This window comes from Ambystoma mexicanum, chromosome 1p (assembly GCF_040938575.1).
Source record: "Ambystoma mexicanum isolate Mex_15411 chromosome 1p, UKY_AmexF1_1, whole genome shotgun sequence".
In the NCBI taxonomy this organism is placed as follows: domain Eukaryota; kingdom Metazoa; phylum Chordata; class Amphibia; order Caudata; family Ambystomatidae; genus Ambystoma; species Ambystoma mexicanum.
The window spans coordinates 1,138,794,782-1,138,819,560 of NC_090921.1; positions in this window are offsets into that span (position 1 = coordinate 1,138,794,782).

Sequence of the window (24,779 nt, forward strand, 5' to 3'; positions counted from 1 at the left end):
AAGAATTACAGATCATCCAGTGTGGCTAGAGAAGCTGGACCTCATTGACTGACAGCAGCTAAGAAATATGTCTCATGAAAAAGGCAGCCCAGCAACCTTTCTTTCAGTTCCATGGGAACAATGCAGCTAAAAATGGCAAAACATGCAACAATGTCAGCTGTGTAGAGAAAACGCAGAGCAAAGGCTGGAAACTTACATCCAGCCTGCAAACAAATCTCAGCACTTAAGAGAAGAACTGGTGCTGAACAAAATGTGTGTGCTACGGAGGAAACTCTGATATAAAGGATTCAGTTTAAATGTTCTTTTTCCATGAAGAAGCGCAAAATCGCCAGTTTAAAAGCATGTTTGTAACATGCCTAATTCTTTAAATGTCAAAATCCCCTATAAACTGTGTTCATTTATATATTTTAAATGGAAGATTTAGGTGAATCTTAAAGTCAAAACCCAGTTTGGAATTAAATAATTAGTTCTGACTTGACAGTGCCCATCCTGGGAAAGATTGACACTTCAGGATGACACTTCACTGCTAGCAGGAAGGCTTAATTGCTGCTGGAGGTTCTCACATATTTAGAACAATGAGCTCATTAGAGATTTGTCTGGGGCCCAACCAAGTACAATGGCAGGCTGAACACTGATCCCTTCAGGGGAGTGGCAGGGAACTTCCCTCTGGATCCCACCCTGATCAAAGGAATTTGACAGCTGTTGCCAGTTGAAATAAGTTAAAAAAACTGCTAAAAGACATTTGTTGTTTAAAATGCCTATTTGTGATTAAGCTTTGAAAACCTTTAACTTTGCCACATGAAGGAGGACAAATCTAAACATTGGTAGTTGTAAACCTAATGTTATGTTCTTTTTGTGACGATGTGAGTGAACCATTTACTACATAAGGAACAAAAGTTACACACAAAAAAATAATTGTGGCAAAACTATTGATGCTGAAAATATAATATTGTATACCCATGTCCTAGGAGTCATTGCACAGATATGTACTGAATTAGGAATTGTTAGGCCAAACCGTTATGATTAAAATTGACAAAATTCCACAGTACGACAAAGCCAGCTCTCAAAGCCAGCTCTCACTGAGATGGGAGTTAGATGTAAGGATAACCCACAACATATGTAATGTATGTGTCTGATTTTATTAGAGGGCATAGCTATAGAAATGTGCATTTGTGGGAAAGTTAAATTGTGGTTCAAATCAATGTTGGAGTTCCCAAATCACATCATAAAATATGACAGCTCTTTCTGACTTCCAACCAGAAAAAGGCAAGTGCCCTTGACAGCCGTTTGGGTGTGGTTTGAAATTCTGCCCCTACCATAAACTGAGTGATGTCACTTGGCATAATAAATATGGGAACTTCACCACACACAGACACGCAATCCTGACTACATCCTGATTTCCGCACGGTGCTTTGTTCCTGACTTCTTCATCCTGTTCCAGAACTCTTCTTCTTGTTCCTGTTCCAGACTTCTTTACCAAGCCAATGCCCAGCATTTGCTGAACTCTTTTTAGCTAGGCCCAAATCCTGAAACCATCCCAAAAAACTTCAGAAAAATAATTCTGATCCAGTTTGGCTTGCTACCATTCATGATTGCCTTCTGAAACTCGTCATCCCGTTAATCTACAGTGTCCAGTGACCGGAAGGGCCAATCCAATCCAATCCAATCCAGCCTGAGTTGCAGTCCAATTGACTAGAGCCGCCCAGCTGATCCAATTTCACCAGAGGTGCCCTGCTCCCTGTAGACCCGATCCGTGATGACCAGAACCTGACAGTCTAATATTAAAGTACAAGTGGACTGTAAGTATAAACAGGAATTATAGTGACCCATTGTATATTTGCATTGTAATTCCCAATCTCAACCTATCCCACATTTAACTTAAGAACCTCTAATATTGTCAGATCCATACTTGCAACCCGTTTACAATCTTTAGTGTTAGCACTGGATTTCTCTCAATTGTTTCAGTAGACCATAAGTCATTGGTGATTTTGATTAAATAACGTAATTCCCATCCCGAAAAACAGAGTATCTGCCACACGAAGGGTTACAATCTGCCGTGCGTAACTGTGGAGATTCACGGGGCCAAACACTGTATACTGTTCTTCATTCCTAAATACCTGATGCTTACTTACATCTGTGTAGAATTGCTCATTGTGCATTAAGGACTTTGCAGGGGGAAACCTTAACCTAAGCATTATCTTGTCACAAGCCAAAACTGTTATTTTTCCAGTGTTTTCTATTCCGTATTGCTCTAGGTGAATTCAATTGCCTTACCTACATGCTGAATTGTTTTGTCACCACATTGGTGATTGCTGCACCATATATATTAAAACATATGTGTGATTTAAATTTTAAATAAATAAATACATTTTTACCTTTACCAACCAGCCTGATTTCTGGTACACGGTGAACCTGGGGGGTATTTTGAGAAGGGTGTGATATGAGTGGTATATCACTTAGAATATTGAGCCTACAGACACAATAAATAACTATTTCATTGCGCACTACATAATAGGCGGCGACCAGGGTGTATTGCCTGACTGAAATCCTTAACAATGAGCAAAACAGTGACCACGCGTTGGAGGCTTATGATAATGTAAAGCAGTTTATATCAATGTAAAATAGAATTTTCCAATTGAGCAGTACTTCATGGCTTATTTTTAAAGAAACGTTATTTGATAAATTGATAACTGCTTTATTTTGTTAAACATTTTACATATTATTTTACCATTACCTTGTCTAAACATGGTAAACTTTGACTTGTCATTTTAATATATATTAGTACCCGGCAAGGGAGAATCAGAATGGAAGAACCATTCTGATTGGCCCTCGCTGGGGCATTACCCAGCCGGGAAGCCCTCAGATTCCACTGCTTTGTCCCCGGTGGGGGGTGTTGCAGCCCCTCAGCCAATGAGGAGGCTCGAAGCGGGGCTATCCCCGCTTCGAGCCTCCACACAGCTGCAGGACGCCTTCGTCCCCCAGCAGGGATTCAGGTAAGTGCATTTTTTTTCCTCCTCCCTAACCCGCCCTCTCAACCCCACTTACCTTCTATTTTTTTCTTTTTTTCGAGAGTGAACGCACTGGGAACACTTCTGTTCCCAGCGCATCCGCTCCCGATGGCCTCCATGGAAAGGGAAAACAGATTCCGTTTTCCCTTTCCCGGCGGCCATTTCCTTGGACTTTTCGTTTCTTTTCCATAACGTTTCGGAACAGAAAAGAGTGCTATTAGTACCCCGGTCTCGCGGGCCTGGGGACTAATAGTTATATGCCCCAAGCAGCGGGGGCATTAAGGAGTCTGGTAATGCCCCGGGGCCTTCGTCAAGGCCCTCGCTTTGCTCGGTCCTATAACTGTGGGCCCTGGGGTATTACCTGACTTGGTAATGCCCCCGCTGCTTGGGGCATATTGCTTAATTACGAGGAAATCCTCTAGCTTTGCATTTTTTATATTTTTAGCGCACAAGAAACAATAGGGTTTACTAGCCTTCTGTACTGTTGGAAAAAGTGCACGTACAATTTGTGAGAGTCAGCTTCTCTACCAGCATCAGAATGCTGACGCTGCAGAGTCTCAGGTGAATTTCCTGCACAGAAAAGGGACACTGGTGGAGCAGATGGTCTGCTGGTGTTTCCTTCTCTGTGTAGAGATTCCTTTGCAGACGGCTGTGAATCTGTTGAAAACCACAAACGCATTGTTTCTGAGTGTTCCATTTTAATCGTCATCAGAACAAGGTGTGCATAGGAAATGTACCCTAAGTTAACCAAAGACCTTGCACAGGAGCCAAATGCAAAACCAGTGCATCCACTCCATTCTTCAGAGACGCCAACCCATTCTTCAGTCTCCCTGGTGAAGATCATAAGAAAAACATAGTGGCCCTCTGGGCCAACTCAAGAGGAAGGATATGCCTTCCCTCGCCGGACTCACCAAAGACCTCACTGTTCCCTAATCCTCCCCATTTATGTTGCTCGATCGGGATATCACATGTGTATTCAAGGTGTGTTATATTATGTTGCTTACATTACTTCCTTCTTAAGTAATGCAAAGAAGTACATGGATTGTGTTTTTATTTTCTTCTCCTTCCTTTTGAACTTATTTAAGTAATGAATGATATGATTGTGTAATTTGATGCACCGAAACGGGTATGCCAAAGGTTTTTGCTTGAAAATAATAGCCTCTTCAGGTTTGCTATACTATCAGGGCTCACAATGGGGTCACTGCAACTGAAGGGTATAGGGCAAAGGTTGCACTGTGATTGGGAAACGACTGTCTCCTTCATTGGAGCTCTCTAATCGGCCAATCTCTATCTGAAAAGTGGAAGGGGGGACGGATTCCTAGGGATGTGCCCTGTGCTATTTCTGGGGCTTTGGAACCTACTTGGATTTTCATGAAAAATGATACCTATTCTTGTTCAATAATGGCAAGCACAGCCATGACATCGCTGGGTCTTGGATTTACTTTGAGAGGATGGCCTCCGTAAAGGTGCACCATCAGTAAGAATGATGTTGTGACTCGGCTACTGTGTGAATCCAAGAAGTGGGGAATGTATACCTCGAGTCCCCAAGATTCCTAAGTAAGCATGGGGCTCTCAGATGGCCTTAAATTGGCTAGGGCTAGCCGGGTCAAAACATGGCAGGTTTCAGTTACTGCTCTTGCGCTGGTGCCCTGCAGGTGCTCACAGACCTAATTTGTCTGCCCACTAAACGTCAATTAAAAGATGGCGAGTGACAGTACTGCTCTTGCCCAGTTGATATCACTATGTCCCCATGTTTAGAATCCCATTTCCATTGTCATGCATTTTGGAGTTAGATTATTCGTTTTGCAATGGGAAATAATATAAAACGTATGTTATGATTTTTATAACAGATGATTATATTGAAGTCTTGTGATTAGAATGATTGAATAAAGTTCATTAACGTGTAGAAATCACAGATTTTGTACACACGTTTGATGCTATGAAATGACTTGTAGTGTCTAAATGCTTACTCAGACACCCGTCTACACACTCCTGCAAACCAACAGTGATCCCACTCATAAAGGTAAAACCACTAAGATATATACCTCCTTCGCCATTTGTGGTAATGTGGGCAGAGAGAAGGCCATACTATCCAAAAGGGTGTGCATTTGATACTGTAGTAACCCCAGCAGAAATAGAGCACAGTTTCAAAACGCTAGAATTCCCAATCAAAGTTCTATACAATTATATACTTTAATTACACACATCAATTGTACACTTAACTATCAAAAACCCACCCCTGTACGAGAAGACAGAGAAATACAGAGTGTAATGATGTAGCACTCTGGATACGTACCAGGGGGGAACACAAGCAGGAAATGCAACACAGAGTTCAAAATGGATATGTGTTGTAGGAAAAAGGTGCAAAAGGGTCTTAACCAGGCTCTCGGGTCCTAACAAGTGGACCAGGTCGTTTGGGGATTTCCCAAGGTACCTTATTTAGTTCTTGGCAGATGGACATCTTCAAACGAGGCATCTTATCATTAAGTGAGCGGGTCAAATCAGGATTGGATGCAGACAGTCACAATGATCCAGACAGGGAACAGTCATCAAGTAAGATTCAAACTGGGGGTTCGAAGAGCTCGAAGCGTACCAGGGTCAGTTTGGCATTTGAGCATGGGTCAACAACAAAGATGCTGATGGTTCGGGCTGCTGTTCGAAATATGGATGTTTGAAGAATTCTATAGTAAAACAGGCATCCTGGCTGTTCTGGCCCTCTGGATACTGAGATTTCCAATCTAGGAGCTCAGGGACAAGATGGGTCCTTACACACTTCCCCCCAACATAGGGAAGGCTGGGTAACTCCTCCAGTGAGGCCAGCAGCAGGTCACCCCCACTGCTCCCAAGATGTGAGTAGGGAGCAGAGCTTACCTCTGCCTTGGAACACTCAATCTTCACATCACGGGCGGAGGGCTTTGGAGATGACTGCTCTCCCAAGAGAGGTTCAACTAAGTTATATTTGAAGGTCCAAAATGAATCAAAGAAGGCGTGAGAGACTCCTCCTTTTTAGGCAAAAAGCTCAATGCGATTGGATGAAAGCAAGCCTCTTGTAACGTATCCAAACCCTGTCCTAGTGAAAAGTGTTTTTTGCCTTCATGCATTATACCCTGCGCGCTTTGTACGAAAGGAAGTGTAGGAGTAGGAATGGAAGTAGAGGTACAAAGGAAAGTATGATGGTGGAGTTCTTCCCTAACTATGCTGAGCTCCCTCTGGCTACACAAAGCCTGCCTCCTTCTCATAACCATAGCACCAAAGGCCTTTTGGTGTAAGGCCAGTCCTTTTGATTAGGGTGTGTCCTTTGAATCCTGTTTCCCAACGCAGCTCCTGCTGAGGGATATCCATGTAGAGAGGTGTTACCCAACCTCACAAAGGATCAAAAGAGAAGCAGCTCCCATTGGCTATTGTCTAGCTGGATGCAGTAGAGACAGCCGGTCTAGGGAGAATACACACAGCATGGACTGTTCTCACAGTTGTGACATATCTATGATATAGATTAGATGTGCCTTAATAATTATGTTAATTACCGATCCCCACACCCCAAACTCAGGTATAGCTTATGTTTAACGAATAAACTGCAACATCTGCATTGAAGTGACATGTGACATAGCTGTCACAGCAGCTGTCAAAAGGGCACACTTGACCTTTCAACCTGATGTGTGCGACTGGAGAGAGAGGGCTGCAGATCAGGAGACTGATGCAGCAAGGCACAAGTGTCACTATTCTTTTTCCATGGTGCTTAATGAAAGGGGGGTCTGGTTGCAAGGCCACCCTTTCTGAGATGGAATTACTGGCATCATTTTATGAAGTTTATAGAAATCAAAAAAGCAAGGGCTTCTACACCCTTGTCAGGTAGCAGTTCGTCACATTTGGGCCCTGGATTGGCATATTCCGAATTAATTTCATTTTTACAACAATTACATATTTTTGTTTTAGAATATCTTTTTTTACTGCTGATTAATTAAATCATAGTAAAGGTAATTTTAAACTAGTCTGTGCCCCCTTTCATGCCAGGTGCGAAACAAATTCAACCATTCCTTTTAGGTCGCTCTTAGTTACAAGGCAGCATATCCTTAAACAAGTGAGCGCTCACATTACAAAGTGTGCAAAAAATGTCAGTTCTCAACAAGCTTCTTAAACCAATTCATAATCAGCTCGGCTTGGATGAGGATGCACAGCCCATTTCCCAAATCAGACAGCCTGAGACACATAGCGTCCCTGGCACTGCAGCCAGCACCTTAACAACCTTGTTGACACTTTTGTTTTGTCATTAGCAAAGCCTTTCTAGTGCGTTGTTGCTGGGACATTACAACTGAAAGACCACAGACAGCACCAGTAAAGTGGGTAAAGGAATAAAGATCCCTTTTAAATATTTCTTTATATCCATGAAGTCAATGAAGTCTTATAGCTTGACATGGAAAAAACTGTTTGCTTTATGTCCGTAGTGAATGCATAACAGCAAGAAAGACTCTCTATGTTAATGTTAATGTTAATGTTAATGTTAAAAGTCATTTGTACCGCGCACTATCACCACCGGAGTGGTCCCCTGGCGCTCTGGCGGCTCTGAAAGAGGGAGGGAGGGTGGGTTAGTGGGTGGAGGCTGGAAAGGTGCAAGATTGCAGTGATGTGCTGTTGGCAGCCTCAGCCCGGTGGTTCTGTCGGCTGGGCCTGGGGTGTATGCGGTCGGTAGTCGTCGTGTGCTGATGTGCGAGTCTATGTGTGTTTTTGTTTTGTTGTTGCAGTGTAGTGAAGTTCGTGCAGTTTGCTGCGCTGGAGGTTTGTGGTTGTGTTTGGTTTGGAGTTTGAGAGGTGTATGCAGAGAAGGAAATTGTTAGTGGTATTGGTTAGTTTGTATCTCTATCCTGGACTGAACCGGTTGGGCTCGTGTAATCTTCCACGACGGGATGCTTGTACACCCTGAGCCTCAGGAGGTACATGCCCGTTTTGTCATTCGAGGCCGTTTGAGGATTTAGCTGTCCCCTCCGCCCGCTCCCTTAATAACATTGCATGCTCCTCACCCCCTCCACATGACTACCGCGGCTGCTAGTGTCCATACTTCCGATTGTGTGGTGATTGATGGTATCTTGTCCGTTCCACAGCCCTGTGGTACCTAGTTGTGGCTGTACGGGCGGTGGGGGATGGTAAGGGTTGGTTGGAGTAGTTGCCTCCGTTTCTCTGGGTCTCGCGGGTGGACCTCTGTGTCCAGCGTCAGCCCTGCTGGTGCTCAGGGTACTTCTGTCGGATTCTAGGGGTTTGTCAATGTCCCTTTTTTGATGAGTCGTTTGTCTTATTGTTGTTTCGGTTTTAGTCTCTGGTGGTGAAGAGGCAGGTTTTTAGTAATTTTCTGAATTTAAGGTGATCTTTGGTGTTCCTTATTACTTTTGGGATGTTGTTCCGGGTTTTCGCGGCTAAGTGGTAGAAAGCGGTGCCTCCGAGTTTCTTCTTGATGTAAGGTTTTTGTTCCAGTCGAATTTCGTTGGATGACCTGAGCGGTCTCGTTGGCTTGTAGATTGTTATTTTTTTTTGTAGGAATTCTGCTCCTTGTCCGCTGATTGCCCTGTGCATTATGCACATTGTTTTGAAGATGATACGCTGTTTTACTGGGAGCCAGTGTAGTGTTTTTAGGGCCGGGGTGATGTGGTCTCTTCTGGATAGTTTGAGGAGTAGTCTGGCTGCAGTGTTTTGGATCCGTTGTAGCTTCTTCAGTAGGTATTCCGGTATACCGAGGTAGAGGCTGTTTGCATAGTCGATACTTGACATGATGAGGCCGACGATGGTGAGTGTTTTGTGTGTGAAGGATAGGAAAGGTCGTATTTTTCTTGCCGTGTGGAGGAGGAAGAAGCATTTCTTGACTGTTGCGTTTATTTGCGGTTCTAAGGTTAGGGTGTTGTCCATCAGGACTCCCAGATTTTTTACTACCTTTGATGGTGATGGTGTAGATCCCATTTCCGTTGGCCACGCGATGGCCGTTTCCTTCTCTTGGTCTTTGGATATGATCATGATTTCGGTTTTTCCTGGGTTGATTTTCAGGTTGTTGGTATTCATCCAGTTGAAGACTTCTTTTAGACAGTCGGTTAAGTTTGAATGATCGGCTTGGGTGTCTTCGATCTTGTAGATGATTTGAGTGTCGTCTGCGTAGTTCTAGCATTTGATGTTGTGTTTCTTGAAGATTCTGATTACTGGGGTTTGGTAGATGTTGAAGTACAGTGGTGATAGTGAGGATCCTTGTGGTACTTGTGGTACTCCACAGTCGTTGACTCGTGGGGTGGATTTGAAGGGTTTGATCCAGGCGGTTTCAGTTCTGTCTGCTAGGAATGATTTAGTCCAGCGTAGCGCTGTGTCTGTTATGCCTGTGTCTTCTAGTCTTTTGGTTAGGGTGTCATGGCTAACTGTGTCGAAGGCAGCGGAGAGGTCGAGTAGGATAAGGGCAGATGTTGTGTTGGAGTCTGCGTTTGTTTTTAGGTCATCCCAGATGGATAGTAGTGCTGTTTCTGTACCTCTTGTGGGTCTGAAGCCGACTTGAGCTTGGTCTAGCAGGTGGTATTCTTGGGTTAGTTTGTATACATAGGTTTCGAGGAGTTTGCGGTTCTGATTTAGGTTCGTTTGGTTGTAAATCGCTGCTGGTTGGTCTCTGTTGGATGGTTTGTCGGATGTCATTGATTTTCTTTTTGAAGTGGTCTGCAAGGTTGTTGCATAGTTTCTCCGAGGGGGTTGGGGTGTTGTCACAGCCTGGTGGGTTTCTCATTTCTTTAATGATACGGAACATTTCTTTTTGTGTGTTGGTGGCATTTGTGATTCTGTCATCATAATGCCTTCTCTTTGCCTTTTGAATTTCCTTTTTGTATGCGTGTATGTGCTTCTGGAACATTGTTTTTTTTGTCTGGATTGTAATCTTTCCTCCATTCCATTTCCATCTTTTTGTTTTCTTTTTTCATGGTGCTTAGTAGTGGGGTAAACCATTTTGCCATTGCTCTCTTTCTTGATGGTGTGAATGGTTTTTCTGGGGCCATCTTGTCAATTGTATCTGCAATCCATTTGTGTAGTATCTCAGCTTTCCCGTCTAGGTCAGCTAGGTCTAGTTCTGTTGTTGAGGGCCTGGTTAACTCCAGTTGTTCGAATAGGTTGCCTTTTTTGACGTCTTTCCAGTTTCTTTTTGTGATGGCTGTGAGTTTGGGAGGTTGGATGTAGACTTGAGTAGGCAGAGTGATTACGAATGGGATAATGAGATGGTCACTCCACAGTATTTGTATAGGCGGTGCCGTGGTGATGAGTTTTTTTTCTGCGAATATTGCATCCAAGGTGTTTCCTGCCGAGTGAGTTGCCCCTTTTACTAGTTGTCGTAGTTTCATGTTATATGCTATACCTAACTGAATTTATTACACATTAATTTTTAGTGTATTTCTTAAAAAGTATAAGGGTGTTAAATAAGAGATGTTTCAGGATTCCATTATTTTGAATTCTGGGTCTTACAGTTTTCCTTATGGGATGTGGAAAATGAAGCTGCAATGTTCTTTTTTTGCCTTCTTTTTTTGGCGTAACATGTTTCTATAAGGATGTAAATGCAGTTGGGTTGGTGCAGTGTGTATTTTGCAAGTAAACTCTATGGGCCCGATTCATAGAATCATCGGCGCGGAAAATAGGGTACTTGCGCGCAACTGTGCGCAAATCCGCCTTCGGCGATTCATGGAATCAAATGCGCAGTACTTTTGCTGGAATTGGCTGGAGTTCGCTCTGGCGGAGCATGTCTGTGCGAGCTTTCAAAGGCCTTGTGTGAGACTCCAAGCAGAGTGTGGGCGTGGCTTCAGCAGAGGGCTGGGAAGGGGCGGAACACCAAAAATGGGGAAAAACTTGCTAAAAAGTGAGCATTCTGAGGGATGGCCTGCAGGCAGTCCCTTGCATGCCCTCAATTGCACGGCACAAGATGTATGCATGGATTCGATCGTGCAACGTCTCAGCTGGGAAATGGTCACGCATGTTCTTCATACGATCTGCCACTCGAAGACAAGTTTATGTACACTTGTGCAGAGGATTTGCAGCGTGCAGGTGGGGTTGTATGTCAGATTTTGGGGTGCGTGTACACAATCTAGGTTCTGATGTAACGTAGGGGTGCACGTAAGCACCCCTACATTACGTAGCAGGGTGCAGGAACATTTTACGGGGTTCGCATGCAGATTTCCAGAGTTATTGCCGCATTACCATTTTTTAAATGCATGTTGTCGGATACAGCTACGGGGATCCCACCCAGGTTCCCTGAGTCACAGGCCTGCTTTCGGGGGACCCCACGCACTGTTTGAAGGGTATGTGTATTTGTGCCCGTGGGAGCACACAAAGGTAGCTGTTCTGGCTGTTTATGCTTTGCGTGTGGGCATGTCAGGGATGTTCTGGGCGCGACTTGCGAATATGGTTACTCCACGCTGTATATTCCATGAATACGTGGGCTGCAAAGTTTTCTTTCTGCATGCAGGCTTGCACATTGTCCTTGTCGGCGCGCTGCCCTTTCAGGATTTCGGCACACATTTCCATGAATCAGGCTCTGTAAGTATTATTGTAGGCCTTGAAATCCAAAACTCAAATATTTGTACCAAGTAAGGCTTTCAAGGTGTGTGGTCAAGTGCTAAAAATGCAGAGTGGGTTAACACTCTTACTTCACTGTTTAGCTAAAATGTGTGATCCTGGCAAATAATGTAATATCACTTCAACTTACTTGCAAACCTTGGCGTTCATATAAGTAATTAAGCTTATTATTTAAAAAAGAAAAGGTCCTTACAATGGGGCAGATTTAAAGATTTCAGGGACAAAATGGTGTTGCGCTGCCTACACCAATTGTTGGCAATAATAGCTGCATGTCCATCTGTCCACCGGCATATCCATATGGCCTGAATACCTGCAGAAAGGCAAGCAGTGGTCCAGGATTTAGTGGCATGCTTCCCAAAAGTGCTAGGTGCCATTCATTGCACACATGTTGCTCTATGTCTAGCTCAAGCCACAGAGCACTTCTACTGCAACCGGAAACACTGGCACTCAATCAATGTTCAGTTTGTGTGGGATGCCAAGGGCATCATTACTGAAATGTATGCCAACTATCCTGGCAGCACCCATGATAGTTACATCTTCAGGATGTCCCCTCTACACCGGACCCTCGAAGCTGGGAAGCATGGCAGCACATGGCTCATTGGTGAGTATGAATGGCCAAGCACATGCATGCATGTTGCACAAAGACTAATAGACACTGTCAACAAATGACAATGACAACCATTCTCACCTCTACAGGGGACAGTGCCTACCCTCTGAGCACATACATGATGATGACCATATGCAACCCCAACGCACCTGCTGAGGTAGGATAAAACACTGCCCATGTTGCAACTTGAGGCATAGTGGAGCACACATTCAGAGTGCTCAGGTCACGTTTCCGCTCCCACGACCACTCTGGTGGTGTGTTGCTATATGCACCACCAGTAGTCTGCAGGATCATTGTGGCAGCATGTATCCTGCACAATTTTGCAACAAAGTGTGATGTCCCTGTGGACATGGTGGTGGCACCCCATGCACACCAACAGGCCCACAGCTTGCGTATGGCTGGGCAAAGGGCACATGGGGAGGCTGCACGTACCCAGCTTGTGCAATCGTATTTCACCTAAAATCCTTTCCCTGTGGAGTACACACGATCCAGCTACATCCCAGGTGCCATTCAATGATGACAATGGGCCAATCCACTGTGCCCACAAAACCACTGTGAGAAAGTGCCCTTGGGAGGGCTAAATTGTGTGCATCCATTAGATCTAAAAGACATTTCATCTTGTGTTTCCAAAATATACACATTGAAGAGGGAGTACACTGCTACCACCATGCCAACCATTCTATTAAATCTCCTCTGTGTCACCAAAACCATCCCATATGTAAGGTAAAAGGATATTTATACTGCACACTATCCCCACTGTAGTGGTCCCCTTCTGCTCTCGTGGATCAGATAAACTAACATACCAGTCAAATGTGTAAGCTTTGATAAATCCCGAAACATCATGTCTGACCTGCAAGCCATACATGGGCTCAACTTTTTACATAGACACAAAATTCAACAAGCACAATTGGGAATATCTGCCGACGTATCCTACATTGTGCATGATGCACACAACCATGTCCCTATTGTGGGGTGTAGAAAAGCAGTGCAGTATTTACCCCACAAGTTCCTCAACATCCCATAATGATCAATATAAATGAACATCTTACCTATCCCCTTGGCATCAGTGGTGTCGCCAGGAATCAAATTTAGGAGGGGCACAGAGGGGGCCAAAGACAAAAGTAGGGGGGCACAGACAAAAGTAAGGGGAGAACATGGTCACTGCTCGTTTTAGGTAGGGGAAGCACAAGGAGGGGCACAGGGTTTCACAGGGGGCGTCCTGGCCACCTCCAGATCCCACCTAACGACACCACTGCTTGGCATGCAGTTGACAGTCAAATGTTATCCCATAAATAGCCATCATTCCCAGTTCAAAGGATATGCAGACAATGAACAAAATGAAACATAGTGCAGCTAACACATGCCTGCACCAAAAAATACAAGACCCATGGGCACCCCTCAGTGACATACAACACATGCAAAAAACAACTCACAAGACGACCATCAAAATGGGTCCCACCACACATGCAGAAAAACCTGCACACTGCATGCAAATCAAACACACAAAATATACACACTGACAAACAACAGCATCCCACACACTGCCTGTCCTCCTCAATGACATGCAGCAAATGTGCAAGTCACATATCCCCATTCACTAGACGATGGCACCTACACAATGCACGCATCAGTCAACATGCTGCATGAAAATGAGAAGACATCACATATGCAGATAATTGATCACACAAAAAAACAGGGACACCCCTGGAAGACTACCAATGACCTGATAAGGCATGCCATCACCTGCGTAGCATTGGGACAGTGCACTGAACACAGTCATGGGAGCACAGTTTTCATAAACCTATGTATTTCACATTTGTTAGGCACTCATACAATGACCAACATTGGGCCTCATTATGAGTTTGCGGGTCCAGTAACAACAGTACCAGCAAGATTGCCGGTACTGTTGTTACCGAACTGGCAAACTACGAGTTCTGCTCATGGGTGCCTTTCAGCCCGCCTGGTCTGACCTGGCGGGCGGACTTGCACTCACGAGCAGGCCATCTCGGATGCACCGGCACCATTCACAAATGGTGCCAGTACATCCGACCTCCCCATTCCCATTTAGCCCTATGGGGCTAAATGGGAATGGGGAGCATTTTGAATTGCCCATTCCCGGGCTCTGAAAAAAAATTACCCTGGCACGTTTTTACCGGCACTGCTACCGCCGGAGTCATAATGAGGCCCATTGTCTCTAAGTGCACAAAGTGCAACAGGGTGGGGAAATGGGAAGGTAGACAATGCATTACAACAGAGACAAATAATGGAATCAATATTAAAAACAAATCATGACAATAACTGGGAGGGGAGACAAACTTACTATGCCTTGTGATTGTTTCCAACGTGCAAGTGTACAGAGGAGGGTGGTAAGAGAAAAGGTTCTGAGTTGTTCATCGAGAACTGCTTGGGGTGAAGTGCCAAGAAAAGAAAACATAAACATAAGTGCAACATCCCGTGGTGAGGCTGAGCGTGAGCAAGTGCAGTATATACACAGTGGCTTGGATGATAGATGCGGGGGGTCAGGGCCCCGAGGACACATAAGGGCCCTGCACATCAGTCATGCTACTGTATGATCAGCAGGGAAGAGAGGAGGAGAAGGAAGAGGAGAAGAGCAAATACATGAGGCTTATTGGGAACTCAAGGAAGTCCTTATCAAGATGCAGAGGAAGAGCGAGGCTATTGCACAGAAGTCAGCTGCTAAGGAAAGCGATCGACCAAAACCCCTTTCTTTAGCAAAGTGCTTCACATGCAGGGAGTTTTTGCCAGAGGAATGCAGGATGATAGAAGGGGAGTATTTGATCAGGAAGTGTTGAAGATAGAGTGGTACCGGGCCCCAGATAGCCCTGTGGATGATACACACGGATTACAATGTAATCAGCTCTGAGACCGTGAGCCAGTGAAGGCTTTGTGGGGCAGGAGAGAAGCAGACCCTGGGCATGAGGCCAAGGATACGTCTTGCTGCCCTATTCTGTGTAAGCTGGAGGGGTCACAAGGTGTACCAAGGAAGATTAAGGAGGGGGTTGTTGTAGTAGTGTAGCCTGGAGAGAACCAGAGCACTGGTAACATTGAGTCTCTGGGGGAAGGCGTGGAAGGGTACTGTTACTTTGAGAAGAATGAGATGAAAGAGGCACTTCTTGACAATGTCCAGAATATGAGGGATGAAGGAATGGGTGGAGTCGAAGATGAATCCAAGATTCCTGTCTTTGGAGGAGGGGGAAGAGGGTGAACCCAAGGAGGAAGGCCAGAATGAAGTGAAGAATTAGACTGCAGGGGATCCAATAGGGAGACTCTCGATTTTGAAGGCATAAAAGCCAAGGTCATTTGCAGTGCACCCGTCCAGGATGACAGAGAGGCAGTCAGGGATGAATGAAGGTGCAAGTGTTTCAGTATGAACTTTGCTCTAGAGTTGTGTGTCGTCAGCATAGCATTGTAATTTAGGAGAGAATGAAGCGCTGCAGCAGGAAAATGTATATGACAGAGACGCACAGCAAAAGAATGGAGATGTGGGGGATGCCACTGGTGGAGGAGGAATTAGGGGAGGAGAAAGAGCCAAGAATGGTTTAGTAGGAATGGTTGGTTAGGAATGAGCTAAGCCACTCCACTGCCCGCTCCGAGATAAGAAGTGTATCATGGAGTATTCTAATGAGAATGGAATGGTTCACTGTGTCAAATGCAGATGAGATATCAAGGAGGATGAGGACAGCAGGTGATTAGTAATTGAGGGATGCAAGCAGCAGTTCTTCATGGGTGTTCACAAGAGCAGTGTCCGTGTCTCAGAAAGCTTTTAATCCACACTATTGTACATGTAGATAGCCAACAAGTAAGTAAAGGGCGTTGATTCGGGGGAGGGTCCCACTTCTCGAGCACTTTCCCCAGGAAGGTGGTGATTGAAATGGTGCGTTATTTGGCTGGGCAGGAAGGGTCTGCAGATCGTATTGTAATGATGGGGTGCACAAGGGAGTGCTTGAGGGAGGATAGAAATGAACAAGCAGCAAAGGACTGCTTGCAGAAATCAGCAAGATCAGGGACCAGAGAAGAGATGTTGTCCTTGATGGTTCTGGATGAGCATTGGCCCACCTGTTTGGAAGAGAGCTTCATGGAGTTCACAACTCTGGTGACTTCTTGAGGGGAGACAGGAGTGAGGGAGAAGAAGGAGGGAGGAGGATGGTGAGTGGAAGGGGTGTGGGGGAGGGTTGTGTTGGAAGAGCGTGTCACAAGGATGTTCAGTATGTCCCAGCTTTTAGAAAATAAGTGAGATACAAGTGCATTACAAAGGGACTGGGAAGGTTTAGGGGCAGAAGATGCAGCGGATGGGTTTGAAAGTTGGCTGCACATTTTTTAGAGTGCAGCCGTGATGCAAAACACAAGAATGAAAGTACACACATACTCACCTCCTGCACTCCTGGCAGGATCATGCTTGACACATAAATTCACAGAGGCCAATGTCACAATGGAAGGCTGGCCACCGAGGCAACTGCCATGGAAGACATAAGCAGACAACACAAAGAAATGTGATACAGCAAGCAAGGATAAATGCATGCTAAATGTAGGATGCAAACAAAAAGTGCATGGTATATGCAGACTTCATTGTCTCATTGTCACAGCATACAATTGCTCAAAAACTATTCAATATAATGCAGCAGTACATGGTGCAGCATGCATGGTACCTGCATGAGAAAGCACCAACATCACTAACCCTAATGTGCTGGTACACAACATAGCATCCCAAAAAAGGGCATAATCTCACACATGTGTGTGGCTTTTAACTGGTGCTGCACACCGCAATGGTTGATCCATAATCAAGACAGCACAAATGTGCCGTCGATCCATAACCCCACAAACATTGCAAGGGATGTGACTGTCACTCATTACACATGCTAAAAGTGCCATGAGACACACACCAGCATGACCATCAACACTTGTCATAGGCCACAAACAGCCGGCCATGCAACCCACTTCCAAACATCCATGAAAAGCCCACACAGTTTGAATGTCCACAATCTCGAATATGAAACCAGAAGCCCAACAAATCCATCAAAACAACACCATGCCCAGATCCATCACCAGAAGCACACTGTGTGAAACATGTACCCATGAAGAAGTATTGCTGCCCCACAAGACAAGTCACTCCCAAGTGATCACAAACAGTGCAAGACTCCCATGCAAACACCATACAAGCGTCTGCTAATCCCCTTCACTTACCTGTACGGGGTACCCACCTGCCTTGCATACGATGCACACCATCGGGAGATGCTTTCCTCTAAATGTAATCACATGCATAGTAACAAAGGAAACAACATGCACATCCATGACAACACATGATTTGATGCAGAAAATATGCAGAGAGCACCCACTGCAGGAGCACCACAGTGTGCAAGAGGGTGACAAGACATGGGGCCTCATCACGAGTTTGGCGGTAACCCTTAAATCCGGTGGTCACGCTATTACTGACGGATTTAAGGGTCCGCCAAATCAGGGCTTCGGCGGATTTCTCCCCAGCTCTGAGCTGCGGGGAAATCCGCCGAAAATTCACGCTACTACCGCTGGTGGGAAATCCGCCAGCGGTAAGAGCGCGAAAATTCCCCATTGAGCCCAATGAGGAATGGAGCATTCCCGAATGGGCTCAGTGGGGAATGGGGAATTCCATTACCGCCAAACCCGTGATCCGGCACTAATAGCGCCGGGGGTTTGGCGGTAGGGCTAATACTGCCAGCAGTAATACCACTGGCGTTACCGCCCAACTCGTGATGAGGCCCATAGATTTCGATCTGCCCAGGAGTGCAGCGTACCACAACAGAGAGAAGGGGAGAGAGTAACACTGAGAGGGACGCCCAAGGAAATGCCACATCAAAGAGTAAACTGCCTGATTTGGAGATGCACAATGGCATGCTCTACAACACAGTAGGTGCGGCCATAGATGAATTGACCAGGGTAGGTAACACAGTGACATGAGCACCACTTAAATAACCATACCAGTATGTTAGCATGCAAATTATATATAAGTTAAGTAACACATGCAGGAAACATGGTGACGAATCACGCATGCTCAACATGCAAGACAGTGCTTATGCTTACCCGCTGAATGTGTTGGCATGGTGTGAATCACGCATCACATTCACCGGAAACTGTCTCTCCAAATTAGGTACAGAAGGGACATTGCCTGGTGGAGGGCATGGGAAGCATGCACATCAAAGGGTGCAGGGTGTCTCCCTCTGGACAGCAGTCACCGCCATTTCACAGATTATTGAAACATCATGGGAGAAGACATTACAAAAGGCATAGTGATATACCATTCACACAGCACACATATGCGAGGGAACACAGAAATCACAGTTACCTGCACATGCCATCCCATGCACCACCATGAAAACATGCAAGTTGACCCCACTATGCATACCTGCATATCCACCACTACAAATGGTATGACCTTGAGATGTTAACAGCACACCTCAAGGAACAAATAAGTAAAATAATCAAAAATAAACCAGGAAAGGGCAATTCAAAAATAAAATGCCAACATCCCGGCCTGGGGTGAACAAAAGTATCAACAACAACAAAACAAAAAACATTCCATCATTGACCAGAGGGAGTGGGGAGAGGGGTCCAAACAGGAGAGGGGAGGGACACGGTGCACGTCAACTTTCACATGGATGGATGTTAAAAAAAATATATATATATCCTCCATGGGCTCACGGACCGCACGGTTATAGTGCAACGGGAAGCATGTCTCTGCTGGCAGAACACAATCCTGGGTTGAATCAGTAGGTGGTAGTGGTGCTTGAGGCTCACCACACAGTGCCCTGGCCTGGTCCTCTGGGGCAGCGGCCATGCGTGACACTGATGAATGCACCAGCAAACTGAGGGCTTGGAGGTCACCATGCATAACCTCACAGTATGCACAGGGTCCCTCTGAGATATTCTGCCTCAATGCATCTCCTGTTGGAACAGTCTCCTGGTGGTTGCCTCTTCCTCACAGATTGCAGCTCTGTGGGCCAACAACTCTTGCCTCAGGACTTCACTGTGTGCCCCGACCCTCTGCAAGAAGGCATGCCTGCAGAGACCTCAGATCTGCATGTCGGCTCCTCAGGTTGGCCTCTATGCGCAGCCACTGGGAGCGGCATGTGGACCTCATTACCTGCAGCTGTTGCTCCATCTGTGTTGCTGGTAGGATCATGGAACTGGCCACTCTATCCATGACCTCATACAAACACTCATAGGCAGCATCCTGCCGGTGTACGGAACGCAACATCTGCTGCTCCCATTCGGTCTGCCCAGGCTGCACAACTCTCCCACGTGTGCGGGACCCATGCCTGCCTGACCCAAGGGAACATGGCCCTCGCTGTGATGCCACTGTCTCTGGCTGCAGGACTGCAACCATCCCTTGGATATCCGCCCCATGACCAGAAACCAATATATGGGAGTGTGGCCTTGCATCCATAACCACTATTGATGGCCCTGACACCACTGACTGACCTTGTGAAGGCACCTGACCCCTGCAAACTCACAGGCCCCAACATCACCAACAATTGGTGCACTCACCTCCACCAGCATTGAAGACTACACATCCGGTTCAGCATCAGAGCTACTGGAGTCCAAAGAGTCTGAATTGTATGCAGCAAGGCCCAGGATGGTTTGTAGCACCAGTGGATTCTCACGGCCTGCCATGCCACGTCCTCCACTGGTGGTCTGAACTGACACAGACTCTTCTTCCTCCTCTTCCTCCTCTGCATCTGGTGCCTCCTCACCTGCACATCGACAGAAAAAGACATGAGGGGTCATGTGCAATGTGTCTACAATAAACATGTGTATCACATTGCTGTCATGCAAAAAAATGCAGGGCATGTCACCATGAGCGAAACAGCATCCACACACTAAGTACAAGAAGCCATCTGTTCATGTCATATGCAGACTGCCAACAACATTCCCTGCGCAAGGCCATACGGCCATTGGACACATTGTCAACTAACAGGGTTGTTAGCAAGCACATTATGGCACATGGCACAGCAAACTGTTGACTAATACCAGTGAAATGACCATGGTCATGTGGCTCTGTGGCGTACAATTACATGACATGTCAACAGGCAGACACACATATTCACATCCAAGTCCACATCCATCACATGCCACACCAGTGTTGACCTAGCACAAGTACTGCACACAATGGGAACATGCCGTAAGTGTGGAAAAATGAAACAGTCCCACTTGAAGTTTGACTGTAAGAGCAACACCTAGCCAAGGTCTGTGAATGGGAGAGAGTAAGTAAATGGAGTTGGAGATAGGAACAAGATACAGTGACCCACAAGCGGAACAGGGGCATGTACCCATGGAAGTGCACTGAGTGTAGGAGTGTAACAGGGATCAAGCCTCACAACAATTTCACTCAGGAGTCATTGCCATAGTGGTAGCAGGGATATGCACAGTCTAGACATATGGTCACTCTCTCATGGCACTCCATGAGGCATGTTGGTTGCCATCTCGGATGTTCTATGTAACATGAAAGCACCAACATTCATGTGTGAATGGAGAATCTATACCCTGCAGTTTATGAAGTGTAACTCATTGTTCAGACACAAGCACATGTCTAGCAGAGCAGAGTCACTGACATCAAGGATGCAACTAACCAGAGGGCACGTTGTGGTATCATGTTGCAGATGTTGGGTGGGTATGCTAGTGGGGAATGAGTACTGTCACACGGCCATGTTCAACTGATGTACAACACATGGGTTGCATCCACTCTTGAGTACACTGGACAGTAGTCAGTACACCACGACATGATTCACCCAGGGCACTAATTCAAATGCAGCCACATGTGCAAAACAATCATATATCTTGGTATCCTTCATTACACGTACTCAGGATGCACAATCTTGGTCACTCACGGGACATGCCCTCGTAATTTGGTAGGCCTGCCATGCCTTGCACCTGATCCATCAGAATTAATTGGCTGATAGTCTCTTCATGCTGGGTAAGCTCCTCCTCCTCTGGTGACCCCCCACCAGTTGCCATAGCAGAGGCTAGGTTGGCAGCCAGCTTGGACTTGGTGCGACGGGTGAGATAATTCCAGCGCCTCATTACCTGTGCAGCAGTGCACTTCTCAAACCCTAAGGCATTGACCTCATCCGAGACATGCTGCCAATGCACTATACGATGAGCAGGTGGATGTGTGCTCCCCAGTTGCAGGTACATGTCAATGTGGTGCTCGACCACGTAGTCCATGAGGATCTGGAGTTCTTCATCATGAAGTTCCTCTTCCTCAATGTGCCAGTGTCCTGTACCGTGCCATGGGGTTGAGCCTGTTCCTGCTGTGTAGGCTTTGCCTTCTTGCCACGTGGTGTTGGTGTTGACCCTGTGTAGCTGGGACCACTCTGGGCTCCAGATACCAGACCACTAGTAGTCTGGGTCATGGCATTAACCCCTGTGGCTTCGACAGCTGCTTCAGCTGCAAGTCCCTTACCCTTCTGGGATGGGACAGCTGCTTCAGCTGCATGTCCCTTACCCTTCTGGGCTGGGACAGCTGCTTCAGCTGCACATCCCTGGACCCTTGGGACTGGGACAACTGCTTCCGCAGGAGATCCGTTGACCCTTGGGACTGGGACAGCTGCTTCTGCAGGAGTTTGTAGGTGAACCCAGGCTGATGGGTACAGCTGGTCTCCTTGGCGACCAAAAGACTCACAAAAGACCATGGAAGTCTTGAAAATTAGTTGCAAGAGATAACATAGTAGGAACAGTATGTCCCTTGGGTTTCAAATACTAAATTCAAGTAAGGTCGCAGGTCACTGGATGTACGGGCAGCCGGGAAACCCGTCATAAATAGTCAAACAGGGTTTCACGATCTCTGGTTTATGCAACATAAAGTCTATGTTGTTGGCTGATATGTGATCGCATGAATTATAGAAATAAGATAATAACGAAGGGCTTGTTGAGCACGTTTTAACGGGCCGTGCATAAATGCATTTTTTGATGATAATTGAGGGACGTTGAATCTTTTACTCTATACACCGGCATATAACATTTGAAATTAAAAAAAATTGTACATGGATTTGGGAAATAATTATGACTAATGGTTGCTCTATCTTAATTATTACAATAACAGCTCCTTAATATATGGGATCAAACCCAGGAACATTTTGTGATGAGTAGCCTAACTCCCGAAAAGGGTAAGCCTTACAGTTTGAGACATTGCTTTCAACCAATGAGATTGTTTGGAATTAATAATACTAATGGGACTTATCTGTTTTGTCTTGTGTTCTTGTGTGTATGTTTTCTCTCCCCTTCCGCTCTCCTTGAATTGTGGTTTGTATTGTATATCATTTATATTTATTATTTCATTCATGGATTTACGTTTGGGACACACCCAATAATTTGTTTTTCACTAATTCCTTTGTATCCTTCCCATTGCCAATCCCTTTTTTCTCTGTCTGGTGCACATTACAAATGGGTTTTTGCTTTAACTTATGAACATGCAATTTTTTACAATGGTTTTTTTGGTATTATATTGGTTGGCATGGTATTGGATACTTACCTGATCTCCATTATTTTGCTTGTAATTTTTTTATATACACACGCAATGTTTGTTATTCTTATGATTTTGTAAGGAATGCATTTAGCCCTGTTTGGAGGAAGGCCGTCTGGACCGAAACACGTGTCACACTAAGGGCCATTCTGTTTAAAAAATTATATAATTAAAAAAACCTTTTGCACCTGATTGGGCGCTCCGTCCTGGATTTTTTCTCACTCTGTTTGCTTCTGCAGGAGGTCCATGGTCCCTTGGCCCTGGGACAGCTGCTTCTACAGGACGTCCCTGACCCCGGCCACCTCTGCCCCCCTTTCCCTCTTTCCACTCATGTTCCAGGAGTAATTGAACAATGGAATGCACACTAAGCAATTATCCTGGGCAATTCGAGTGAGGGGGCAGTGTACTTGATGAAAGACATACCTCTGTGGTGCAGCAAGGCTGAAAAGTACCACAGGTGACAAAAATTAAGTACACAAGACCAGGATAGCTTCCGGAAAAAGAAAAAGCATTATGTGATATGCAGTGGCACACAGCAACACACACACAATGCGTACACAAACCCCGGAAAGCTACACTAAAGGTAAGAATAGAGATACGTGATACACAGGGGCACCCAGACTTGGAAAAATGCATACACAACTCACCGTTAGTTTCTGAAAATACAAAAGTAGATGCAAATACCCTACCAAAATAAAAAGTTTGTTTGGTCCGTGAAGTGAACAAATTGCGAGGCACCCCAAAATTCGCAGTATTCCACTTGTCTATCTCCTCCCCTTTGCACATATGGTCGGTGTTGCTTCTATGCGTACTTATGTATTCCCGAATCTGGCATGCTCAACACCAGCGTGCAGCACGTGTCACGTAAATTATGCGCTGAGGGCCTTTCATCGGATGACACGAGTCAACATTAATTCTTTGCGCTAAATCATGTCACTCTATTTCTGGCTGCCCTCCAATTAATACACGGAAGACCCACGCTCCTGCCTCCATGCCATTTTACCTGCCTCCTACTGCCCTGAGCTGCCTCTGCCATCTGCTGTTGCCTGTCCAGTGTGTGTGCCTGCTGCCCCCTGCACTGCATTTGGAGTGCCTGCTGTCCAGCCATTGCCAGTGATCCTGTCCTTGGCCCTGTGAACACCTCAGCTGCTTCATCGGACTTCCACCATGCCAAATCACCACCGCTCCACAGCCCAGCCCAGCACTAGGACCACCTTGCCCACCCACACCTGTCTCGGCGGTTGCTATGTCTGCACCGTCATCTTCAGGCCAGAGCGGCAACCCCATGACAATGAGGCAGAGGGCAGTCAACTTCGCTGCCAGGGATGTTGACATCCTGATGGAGAAGGTCCTGGAGAATGATGATACCCTCTTCAAACCAGTGATGCAACGCGGCAAGGAAGGACGTCAGTAGATCTGGGACGGGATAACGGATGAGATCAACGCAGAGGAGGTGGCATCCCGTTCCTTCAAGACCATGCACAAGTGCTGGGAGGACCTGAAATCTAGGACCCAGAGCAAGGCCTTATGCTACATCCACTCCGGTGCCACCGCAGAGGTGCACCGTGCGAGCAGCTGCCACATGTCTACCACCACATGCAGGTGCTGGAGGAGCTTTACCTGGTGCTGCACACCCAGGACTGCGAGTTAAGAGAAAATCCGGGATCGACTGGTGAGTACCCATGTGTTGCTATGCTCTACGGTGATGTGCATGTTGCTGCTTGTTGGCAGTGAGCTGCTTTGCAGGAAGTATGCCTCTGAGACAGATGTCTGCATGCATGCACCAGACATTGCTCTCCATGTGTGCATTCAGACAATATGTATTTTGAATGAGATATCAGCATTGTGTTTTGTAGCTCTGCCTTTCAGACTGTGCACATGTTTAGTTACTTATGTCTGAGACGTGCCAGTGTGACAAGTGTGACAGCTGAGGTAGTGTTGCCAGCATCATGTGCATGCATGATGTTCATGGGTATGTGCCAAAGATGTGAATGTGTGAATGGCCATCACTCACGCCTGGATGCAACACGTGCATTTGGATATCTGACGTAGTTATGTAGAGGGATTACAGTTAACGGGA